Source organism: Akebia trifoliata, chromosome 5, assembly GCF_017979445.1.
Source record: "Akebia trifoliata isolate Shusen 1 chromosome 5, ASM1797944v1, whole genome shotgun sequence".
Lineage (NCBI taxonomy): Eukaryota > Viridiplantae > Streptophyta > Magnoliopsida > Ranunculales > Lardizabalaceae > Akebia > Akebia trifoliata.
In genome coordinates, this window is record NC_141379.1 from 28,604,347 (window position 1) to 28,616,846 (window position 12,500).

The 12,500-nt window shown below is 32.7% G+C and overlaps 1 pseudogene across 1 annotated transcript; it reads right to left on the reverse strand.

The window, feature by feature from the left end:
- Nucleotides 1-429: 429 nt before the first annotated feature.
- LOC147401975 (putative serine/threonine-protein kinase PBL7) lies at nucleotides 430-11,774 on the reverse strand (annotated as a pseudogene). Its single transcript, XR_015178776.1, has 9 exons — nucleotides 11,570-11,774; nucleotides 8,324-8,735; nucleotides 6,552-6,662; nucleotides 5,368-5,430; nucleotides 3,815-3,859; nucleotides 1,964-2,082; nucleotides 1,675-1,864; nucleotides 1,144-1,535; nucleotides 430-926 (listed from the first exon to the last, which is right to left on the reverse strand). The product of XR_015178776.1 is annotated as a putative serine/threonine-protein kinase PBL7 (transcript).
- Nucleotides 11,775-12,500: the final 726 nt, after the last annotated feature.

Consider the following 12,500-nt stretch of genomic DNA (forward strand, 5'->3'; position numbering starts at 1 on the left):
ACATTCCATTATTCTTACACACTCCTAATAATTGGGACTTATATCCTTAATTGCTAATCCTAATGTTACTTAATAATTCACTTTTAATACAATTTAACAATATGCGTAAGACTACTTAGACATAGGTAACCATCTACAAAGTAGTTTAACTCATCTTTACCTTCCCAACCTATTTCCATCTTTCTAAGAACTAGTCGATGAGAGAAATTTTTTGCTTACAAGAAACTCAATCTAGATCAACCAATGGCACAAAGTCGTGTGTATTAATTAATCGCTTCCCTAACATGAGTAATTTCATAAAGAGTAGGGATCCAGAACGGTGTCCCTGGATACCCACAGCTTCATGCTATTGGTTGGGATTGGTGAAATCCCGGCTTAACGCCGGCATCTGCCTATATTATTTATATACATGTTCCACTCAATATGAGCCACATATATCAACAACAACCTAATCCATGCCTCAACCCAATTCATCTTCAATTTTTTTAGAGGTTGTATTCAACATTTAATTCACAAGTAATTATTTGAAAAGACATCAAGGCACTACAAAAGTTCATTTGCACCATATCCAACAAGATCTCCGGTTGCTTTCTTCGCTTGAACTTGAATCCCATTCTATGGCTTCAGCAACAACTCTTTGGCATTCATCCGAGCTATCTTCATCTAGCTTTGCTTGAAATTTTATCCGATGAAGATAGAGACAAAACAGGAAGAGACGCAGAGCCCCCCTCATCGGCTGGGGCCACTGCTAGGAAACTTAATGCAATTGCAACATCGCTAATCAAGGGACGTAATGTAACTTCCTCTTGGAGACACATGGCTGCAACAACGAGCGCTTGATTCAAACTTCTTATTGAGAAGTCCCCTTCAAGAAGAGGATCTACCATTTGAGGGAACTTGTTTCGGTCCTTGAAAAGTGGTCGTGCCTGTTTAATTAACAAAATAACAACATTGACACCGTAAAGAAATGATTTTTTGTCACAGTTTCAATCAACTCGAATATAAACTAGACATGAAAGCATTGTTGGACTCGGATAGAACAATAGCTTTTATTCAAATTCCAATTCATGGAAAATCAAATCTGTGATGGTTCACATTCAAGCAAGGAGAAACAGAAAAGTAAAGAGCAAGGAAGAAAATTACCCAAGAAATTAAATTTTGTTCTATAATTGGCCTCTTGGTGTCGATGGCCTTTCGCCCTGTGATTAGCTCTAGTAAAACAACTCCAAAACTATAAATATCCGATTTCATGGTCAGCTGACCTGTTAGTGCATACTCCGGGGCACAATACCCAAATGTCCCCACCACTCTCGATGATAGAAGAGTCTTCTCTCCAGTAGGATCAAGATGGGCAAGCCCGAAATTAGAGAGTTTTGGATTGAACCCTTCGTCCAACAAAATGTTTGACGATTTCAGATCACTATGTATAACAGGTGGGTTGGCATTGTTGTGCAAATATTCCAGACCTTTAGCGGCTCCTGCTGCTATTTTCATTCTTGTATACCAACCTAACGGCTTCTGGTCCGGTTCAAGATCTACAAACAAATATTAGACACGTATTGAAATATGTGGCGTGTATTGAATTATTCAAAATTCGAAGGAAGATTATTACTTAGAAAATGTTTCCTTGGATGAAATATCGTGAAATCAAAAGATTTAGTATAATTGACATACCTAGAAGATGATTTTCTAGAGACCCAAATGGCATATACTCATAAACCAAAAGCCTCTGATCTCCATCAGCACAATATCCAATGAGATTAACTAGATTTTGATGGTGAAGAAGACCTAACATTAAAACTTCAACAAGAAATTCTCTGTTTCCTTGGAACCCTTTTCTGTCAAGTAGCTTAATAGGTTCAAGCTGATCATAATGAACCGAAATCAGTCCTAATTTTCTTTCAATTATTCCAAGAAGAAAAAGAAGGTAGTCTCAGTTTATAGTAGCTTAGTCTTCATTTACCTTCCCACCATTCTCAAGATACCCCTTGTAGACTCTTCCAAACCTGCCTTCTTCCAATACACATTTTGGTTGAAAATTCTTTGTTGCTGAGGTGACCTCACTAAAGGTGAATCTTTTCACTGCAATATTTCCATTAAGTTCTTAAAACATCGAATACATTTAATATCTTTCATACTAATTCCCAATAATTTTATCAAATTGATCTTATTAATAGCCAATTCCAGTAAGAAAGATCATATCCAAGAGCCTTACAAACTGAGAAGAATGAAACTAGGGGAAAGAAACAAAAGGTTGCCTACTAAGCTTTGAAAATTAAACTAAAGTAGGCAAATCCAATTGCTACAATGGAATAAACAGAAAGCCACATAAGTCTAGTCTCTTTTCTCATATAATAAATTTCTTCTCACTGAAATAAACATATAAATCAAACTTTTTTGGAATATTTACGAAAACGTGATAAACTTTTGACGAATCTACGATTCTGGCTTACTGTTCATTTTAATAACCAAAACATGAACTGTAATAAATTCGGAGGTTTTAAAGTTGAGAAATTTATCAAAATGGACAACTTTTCAAACTTAATTACCAAAACGGAGCACTATACATCTTAGTTACCAAAATGGTAATTTACTGTTTTGGTAAATATGTTATTTTATCGTAACTGTACAAATAGTCATTTCTACATTTTTGCTACCGAATATACCCTTTTTATCAGAAGAATCCTTCCAATATGAGATCAAAATGTATTTTATACAATGTCAAAAGAAGCCTTCTGACATGAGATTAGAATGCATCCTTCTGACATTGTATAAAATATATTTCGATCTCATGTCAAAAGGATCCATTTGATTTGTATAAAATACATTCTAATCTCATGTCAGAAGGTTCCTTCTAACATTTTATAACATGCATTCTGATCTCATGTCAGAAGTATCCTTCTGACAACAAGGTTATTTTCAATACCAAAAATATGGAAATTTTTATTTTTATTGTTTTGGTAAAATAAAATATTTACCAAAATGGTAATTGATATGTCATGCATGTTTTGGTAAATTTTCCTTTAAAGTAATTATTTCGCAGGTTTAACATGACAATTTCTCAGGTTTAAAGTGACTATCTTACTAAAAATAGCAAAACCTATGAGATAGTCACTGTAAACCTGCGAAATCATCACTTGAAAAACTTGTGATCACATTGTTCAAGTTTTGAAAATTAAAATGAATAGTTAGTTAGATTCAGAATTTCATATCTAATAAAAGATATGATTTGTGTTTGCACCAAAACAAACATGGATTAATGGTGTAGTGAAAGTAGATATGAACACATTGAATTAATAGAAGACAAATCTAGAAAGGAAAAAAAAAAGGTCAATGGAAAAAATATTGGGACATTCTATTGGCACCCCAACTTTTACTTATCACACCCCAGATAGTTAAATTATTTATCACACCCTAACTAAAAATTAAGACAAATCCTTAACACAAGAAACTAAGATTTCCATATCAAAATTTTCTCATAATACTTGCACAAGGTAAAAAGAAGTCATGAATTGCCACTATCGACAATAATCCATCAAAAAGAACAAGTTAACGTCAATTATATGAATCTCATGTTCTTCACTCTACATATCTCTTCGTCAAAGAGAAGAAAATATTCAGAACTAACTTCTTTGCTAAAGTTAGAGATTGATATTCTCACCCTATTTTTTTTCCTAATTTAGTTGGGGTGTAATAAGTAAAAGTAAGGATGCCAATAGAAGTTATCAAATTATTTTTTCTTCAGCTGACCCAAAAAAATTTATAAAAGGCTTTGATGATTATTCTCATCCATATAAGCAAACCAATTACTCACTTAGCGGTGCAATGGATCTTGTTGGAAAAGTTGGAAACTGCAAGTCTGAGAAACATGAAAAGCAAGTTATGAGTCGATAAACCAATAAATTCTTTTTGAACTATTTGATAAAGATTTTATATCTTCAATGGCCCAGAAGCTTGTAAGGAGAGAGATAAGGCAAGTTGTGTCCAATGTGAGACTAAACTCAACACGCCCTCACACGTGTGGACCGGACTTGGTCAAAGCACGTGGAGATATGAACTGGGTGACGTGGAGGAGAGGAAGACCTGCTCTATTACCATAATAAGTTTGGGGGTCAAACTCAAAACCAATTGGCAATGAACAGAAAGGCCCAGGAGTTTATAACAAGAGAGACAAGGCAATTTGTGTCCGAGATGAGAATAAACTCAACACTAAAAAATTAAATCAAAAACAATTTTCTTCTTCACCTCACCATTTGAACCTTTACAATTTTAATTACAACATGCTGATATTTTAGTATAAAACTTTATTTGATTTGAAAGGGAAAAAAAATTCCCTCTTCTTGGAGTTGTCTTTTAGTGAATAAGGATGTGTTTGGATTGAGAGAAATGGAGAGAAGAGAAAATAAATGAGTTTCTCTCCAGTTTGAATTGTTAAGTGGGGAGAGAAGAGGAGAGAAAAAAAAAGATGGGTTTTCTTTCTCCCCAAAAGTGGAGAGAAGATGAGAGAAATGAAGAGAAACCCTTTCAAATATTTTATAATGCCAACTCTGCCCCCAGATCTCTTTTAAGATATTTTAAAATTCTAAAGTTGTCTCAAGTTCTCTCCTGTTTAAGAGAAGAGAAACTCAATTTCTCTCCACCGTATTTGGATTTACAATAGAGATTTGGGGATAATTTTGAAATTTTAAAATGTCTTAAAAGAGATCTAAGGGCAGAGTTGGAATTATAAAAAAAATTTAAAAGGCTTTCTCTCCACTTTTGGAGCGAAAGAAAACTCACTTGTTTTTCTCTACTCTTCTCTCCAATTCTTTTCTCTTCACTCCCCACTTAACAATTCAAACAAGAGGAATGGAGAGAAACTCATTTATTTTCTCCTCTTCTCTTCTCTTCTCCCCACTTCACTCAAACAAAACACAGCCTAAGGCTTCATCAGGGAAAGTTAAATTTGAGTTTTTGAATCTTTCATTGATTGCATATTTTCCTCTTTCAAGTTTTAGTCCCACATCAATTGAAAAGAAATCTTTCAATGATTTTTTAACAGTGATTTATATTTACTAGCTAGATTTGATGGTTTTCTTTATTGATGATTCCAGCCATTAATTTGATCGATATATATTGCTAGTTAGGCAGTTCTTTCTTTCCCTTTTTATTATTATTATTTTTTTTTATGTTTTCGATGATTAGACTCGACAAGTTGATTCAATAGAGTTTGTGCCCGAGTCATTGTGAAATCCAACTGAGTCGACTTGACCAACCAAGTTCTATACATTACTATATAATATTGTTTCTTCAGCCAACCAAAACAAATTTAGGGAAGGCTTTGACGATGATTCTCTTCCATATATGCTAAGGCAAGCAATTACTCACCAAACAGTGCAATAGATTCTTTAGGAGAAGCTGGTGGCGATTGCAATACGTTCTTCTCATGGGCTGAGAAACACAAAAAGTAACCTATAAAAATTTATTGATTTGAAAGGGAGAGAGTTTTTCTTTTAGTAAACTTCTATTGAAAAAAACAGATTTGAATTTCTTCTTCAAGTTTTAGTCCCATACGGATAGAAGAGAAATAGTTGTATTTTATACTTGGATTGGGCCTGTTATCGAACGGACCTTTCACTGTCCAAACCTGATCCATTAATGGGCTGACCGGGCTAAAATCTGACCCCTTCACAGCCCATTTGATTGAAGGTATATATATATAGGGTCCCATTCAGCATCAAACATTTTGGCGAAAATTTAAGCCAATCATTTTTGTCCTACATGAGTTAGAAGTTTTGGAATGGGCTGATTTTTGGTGAGGATGATGAAAAAACTTCTAGCCCCATGTTTACAAGTTGAAAAATCGTGGACCGTCCATTTTTTGTAAGCCATTTTTTATGGGGTTAGAAGTTTTGGAATGGGCTGATTTTTGGTGATGATGATCTCCTCACCGTAGAGATCATCCTCACCAAAAATCAGCCAATTCCAAAAACTTCTAACCCATGTTTTGAAAAATGTTTTGCCAAAATGTTTGGTGCTGAACATTTCTATATATATATATATATATGAGTAAAATGCACATACGTTGCATGTGAACTATTAAAAATTATATTAATTTTTTATAATATTTTATAAATAAAAAAATTAACTTATTTCTAAATGATAAACACTTATTCTAATCTTTGAAGTACTTGGTAATTGTATCTTTCTATTTATATTTCTTTAGACATCTTTTCTTATTATTTATTTTATTATTAAAAAATAATAATAAATTAATCTATGAATTGCACACATTTGTATCGAACTAGTGCGTTTGATACATATGATCTAAAGCAGGGGTGGAGTTAGGATTTTTTTTGTAGGGGGGCAAATTATAATTATACTTAATGGTGAGGTTCTAGATCTTGAAGATGACTTGTTTTTGGGGACAAAACTCAAATGTTTTTAATTGTAATTAGAATAACAAACATCTGAACAACTCCAAACGCATTCAAATATCCAAAATAAAATATCATAAAAAAAAATTGGAAATCAAAGAAAAACGGAGATTTAGAATAGATGAAACTACAAACCTCTTAGTGTCGCTGATTTCAGATTTTTATTCAAATTTAAGGATCTAATTGACATGGCGAAGAACTCATCTTGGGAAAATCTGTTCTGCGAATCAATTTTTGCTCTTTTGTCTATGTATGAGCAAGAAACCAAAAACAAATTGTAACCACATAACCTTTGTAGCATTTAAAAAAATATATAAAAAATAAAAATAACAACAACAAAAAAAAAAAGATAGAAACTTATTTTGAAGTTAGATAACTTCTGAAGAATCAAAACCCCATTATTCTCTCTTCCTCTTCCTTTCCCATTGACTTCCACATGAATACTCGACAATAAAACTCTCAAAACTACTGAAAAATTATTAAGCTGTAGAAGACTTTGAATATCTCTTGTTTTAGGAACAAAAATCATGAATTTTTTGTTATAAGCTGAAAAAATGGATGTTTAGGGTTTTTTTTTAGTCTAAAGAAGAAGAACAAGGTCAAAGTGGGGCATGTCATTAGTTTGAAAACCAGGGGTATCTCAAATGTTGACCATTTTAATATGAGAGTTGTTATTGGCACCCCAACTTTTACTTATTACACCTCAATTAAAAAATTAAAAATTTAGTCAAAGGTTGAGAATAAGTAAAAGTTGTGTGCCAATAGAAACTCCCTTTCTCTTTTTTTTGTTTATATTTTTGTTTTGCTAGATTTAGGATTTTATATAAGCCTACTCATGATTGTAAACAATTGCCTAAGTTATTTGAATGTATTATAATGCTTTCTAGTGGTAAAGTAATAACTTGAACCCAACTTTTGTAATGTTTGAATAGTGTATTTTAATATTTAATTAAAGTGGGATAATAATTTAAGAAATTAGGGTGTAATAAGTTTAATTTGAGGTGCCAATAAAAACTCTCTCTATCAAAGGAGTGCCCAAATCACCCAAAAGTTTTGAAAAGGTGGCGTACAACTCACAACAATGTCAAAGGGGGGCTTTGTATAACTTGAACATGAGGATTCTCAAATAATCAACAAATTATAGGGTATTTAACCCTGTCAAAAAAATAAAAAAGAGGGGGCAACTGTCAGTACCCTTGACGCCTTTCTAGCTCGGCCACTAATCTAAAGCATATGTAAATCGCTAGCATGAACATAAGTTTAAATTTCTTCATGATAATTAAGCATCATTACATTTTGCCTCAACATGACCGTTGTAAATATACTTATCTTTGTTGAGGCTGTCCATCAACATGACTGTTATTAGGATGTTAGGGATTCCTAAGAAAATTGCATCTCTAGGAAAAAGAGTATTAATCACTAGAATATCAGTACTGATCTCTAGGAAAAAGTGTACCCTAGATCCCCAGCTCAATTGTTTATAGTGTGTTTGTGTATGTGCGATAGAGAGACCACTTCAATCATAATTTTTTCATCATTACCCTTCAATCCCAACCTCTTTTCACTCTCCCATCATTTCCCTTAAACCCCAATCTATGATGTCCTAATTGCCCTCCATAACAACCACTATGCAAGAACCCTATTTCTTCAAATTTGATTTCTTTTTAGGCAAAAATACCTATCTTCTCTATTTCTCAAAGACTCAAACTCATAATAAGTTAAACTTATTTTCTAAATTCTAACTTTTTTTTTTTTTTTTTGATTCAATATCTTGGTTGTCTCTTCCTCAATTGAGATAGCGCGGTCTCATCCATGAACGAGATCTAGGCGACGTGAAATTATACTGAGATTTGAAATTATGGGCATGACTTGGTATGCCTAAATTAATCTAAATGAAGAAATCATACCTTCCATGTTGTCTTCTTGAACATAGTGATTGAGGTCAACTCCACTGTTCACTTTTAAACTATATGTGTTGTGTTCCCAAACATAGTGATTGTGATCAAACCCAGAGTTTGCTGTAACATTATCTGTGTTTAGTTCTTGGATATGAAGGCGGGTCGCGCCTAATCCATTACTGTTGACCGTACGATTAATATATGTGTCGAGCTCCCGATGATCAATATGGTGGTTCAAGCCAAATCCACTGTTGGTTGGAAGATTATTTGCATTTTGCTCATCCTGAATATAGTGGTTCAAGCCAAATACACTATTGGTCGGAGGACGGTCCATATTGTTGTATATCGAGGCTCGGAAAATCTACTATTGGGGTTAATTAGGAGCTATTTCGGTAGCATATTTTTAGAATTAAGTCTCAATCTGCAAAGAAGAGAACCAATTAAACACGCGATAGAGGTTGAGAAAGCTTATAAAATCAAACAAAAATCACCCAACTACTCTAAATTTTTCTCTGATTTATAGAAACATAGACTGAAAATTGAAATTTTTTTCAAATAATAAACTATTTATTTTAATTCTGAAAATGGTAAATTATTGTTTCTGAAATTAAAATAGTTTATGTAAGTATAGGGGAAACAATTTACTATTCTAGAAAATCATAAATATTTTTCACAATTTAATTTTAGTAAATGTTTTCTTTTTAAATCGCTTTATTATTTTATTTCACTTTTAATATCGTGGGTATCCCCACCCTTCAGGTGAGACTAATCCCTCGGTCACATGCACTGCCCCCCAGAAAGTCATGCATGCAACAATTTGAGTCAAGGGTCAATAGGACCCTAGAGGGTGGCCCCGAAAAAATTCATAGCTTCATGGGGTTTCGAACACTTGACTTGCTTTTTGCTGAGGAGCTTATCAAGACTCGACTTGCCACTAGGCCAACCCCTTAAAAAAATGAATAGGGAGCTACCATTTTTAGAATTTTCAAAATTTTCTCCATTAGTCTAGTACCCTTTAGGGTTGCAACCTGGGCGGGTTGGAGGGTCAACCCATGCTCAACCCAAGTTGTAGAACCCTCAACTCGAGCTAAAATTAACTTGACCATCGGGTTAGAGTTAATTAACCCAAGCTCTAATCCAACCATCGGGCTAGAGTTCATTAATCTAAACTCAACCTGAGATTGAGCTACTAAAATTGGGTTGAGCTCGGGTTAGTCCAAGTTAGGTAGTTTTGGGCGGGTTGAGCTAATTTTTCTCTCTTCAAAATTTATGTAAAAATGATTCATCTTCAAAAATCTGTAAAATACTATACTTAAACATATATAGCAATAAATTTAAATATAGAAGAAAAAAAATTAATAAATTAAAAAGATTTTTTTCCTTAGTTTTACAAATACATTTAAGAAGAAAAAACTATATATATATATATATATATATATATATATATATATATATATATATATATACATATATAACGTTCCATAGACAACATTCTAAACAACGTTTTGTCTTACATGGAAAAAAAGTTTCAGAATTGACTGATTTTTTGTGAGGATGATCTCTATGGTGCGGAGATCACCCTCACAAAAAATCAGTCGATTCTAAAACTTCTAACCCTATGAACGCCTTCTAGATTTAAAGTAATTGAAAATGGATAACTACGAAACTCCCAAATTTAAAGTAAAAAAATTCAACGATAAAAATTAAGTCTTAATTTTTATTTTATTTTTTCAAAATTATTAGAATCTTGTCCTCTACAACCCTGTAACATTAGATCATGATCTTGAATGCCATAGATTTATATCATTAGGCATCACAACTTTCCTTGATAACTTAGTAAGAAAATGTTTTTTTAACAAATATTTAAGTGAGACCCACATCTTAAAAAAAAAAGATTAAATATCTATCATGCCCTCAATTCTTTTAATCAAATACCTATTTTATCATATCCATGTAGAGTATTTGATTAAAAGAACTGAGTGTATTATAATTATAGGGTTGGGATCCGTTGACCCCTAAGAATTACTCATGAAAAAACATAGGCTTTTAAACGCAAAATCTAATGGTAGAGATTTATGAGTATCTTGATAACACAAATCTTAGAGATACTTATCCCGAGGATAAATCTCAACCATTGGATTTTGCATTTAAAAAATTAAGATCATGTGTTCTTTTCATGAGTCATTCTTAGGAGTCTAGGAATCCTGACCCATAAGTATTTAATCATTTACAATGATGTGGATCTACCCAAGATTTGTTGAGTAACAAATTTGATAAAGTAGGGGAGTTTTTGTAATAAAACTTTTATTAGTAAGATCGTCACTGTAAATTAAAATACATACCAATGATCTTGCTACCTCATGTTCATGTATGTTTTGGGAATTAAAATGAACGTACTGAAATGAGAATTTTAATAAAAGTTGTGCATGTTTTGGGAATTTTCTCAAGTATTTTTTTGATAAGCGAACATCAGCACTACGTGAAGAAAAAAGGGTAAATTCAATGCCAAGAACTGTCGAATTTAGTTCAATCTAAGCAAATTCGATAGACGTTGGCATTGAATCTACCCCTTTTTCCATGTAATGCATAACGGTTAGGAGAGGAGAAGGTGGGTTCAACGAGGTTTGATTATATGTCAACGGATCAACAATATTCCTTAAGCATTTACCAACTTAGCTACATAAGTTGCCTCCAAGAATAGAGCAATTTTAATAACAGCTCCTAATAGGCACTGACTAGTAGCACGCACACAAAACTTGATAAATAACCTTTTTTATTATAGCCTGTAATTTAACTTATTAATTGCACTTCATCATCAGTGAAGTTAAGTTTAGGGTTTTTCACCTTCATGTGACTTTGTCTTCTCTACTCATGAATTGTAAATATGCTCCTTATACGATCAAATCGTTCTTATAAAAATTATTAAACCAACAATAATTTATGTGAGCATAGTTGAAGAAGACGAATGAAAAACAAAAAACAAAGGAGTGCAATATTTTAATTTTGAGTGCAATCATCCAAATGTAGTACAAATAAAAAATTTTAAGTGATGAAGTGCAATTGGTAGTGGGTGGTGTGCAACTAATCCATCCCTTCCTAATATTTTTTGTTCAAATAAATCAGAAATTTCATTTAGCTTGGTTTTAAGAAAATCATAAATCATAGCGCAGCATAATAATAATAATAATAATAAACATTTGAACCGAAATTAATCATTGAAATCTAAAAATGCCCTTTGACGCAATTTTAACTTACAAGCTATGTAGAAGCAGAACACGTGGTTGGAAGGAGAGAGAGAGATGCTTCCACATACAATTTCTCACAGACAACTCATGAGGAAAACGAATACGGAGTTTGTCGAAGCTACCCAGAAATTTAGTGCTTTTGGATCGATTGTGGGCCGACGGATTCAACAATGTATAAGCGCTAGAGATTTGTCGGATTACGTGCAGAAGATTAGAGTTTGTTGGTGACGTGTCTGTCTATTGGTTCTTCGAACACCAAATTTTACTAACTGCACCCCATGATGTTTGATAACTCTTTGCTGATTTACATATGAATTGGGATGACGTTAGCAAAAGTTGGTGTGGCATATATAAAATTCTTTGGGTTAATCTCCCTTTCTTGCGCAGAATATGACAAAGTTCCAAGTTAAGTACACTGTTCATTTTAATTCTTAAAACATGCATTTGTCATTTTTATAACCTACAAACTCATTAGTCTGTTATTTTTAATATCTATGAATTCGTAGATATACCAGTGAATTCATTGATTATAAAAGTGATGAATTCCCTTGAAATGCATGTTTTGGGAATTAAAATAATTAATGTACCAAATTTTGAGTCAATTTATCATTTTTTATTGGAAAAATTACTTAAAGGACCCTCGTGGAAGAGTTTTTTTTATATAGTACCTAAGCTTTCAATGATTTCTTTGCAAGACATTTAGTAAACTTTTTCTTCCTAGATGGCCATTGGACATCATTTCTCACGATTGAATGCCTCAACTATTCGAACTCATCGTTTTCATCCAAAAATTAGATTTTTGACATCTCAATTGAGTTTCGGAGACTTCACTTCATCAGAAAAAATTCAAGAAAGAAGAAGATGTTTTCAAGTGTTTTTTCAAACATTTTGAAAATGCATGTAAAAATTAGGATTTTTTTTTTCACTTGTTTTCTTAATTT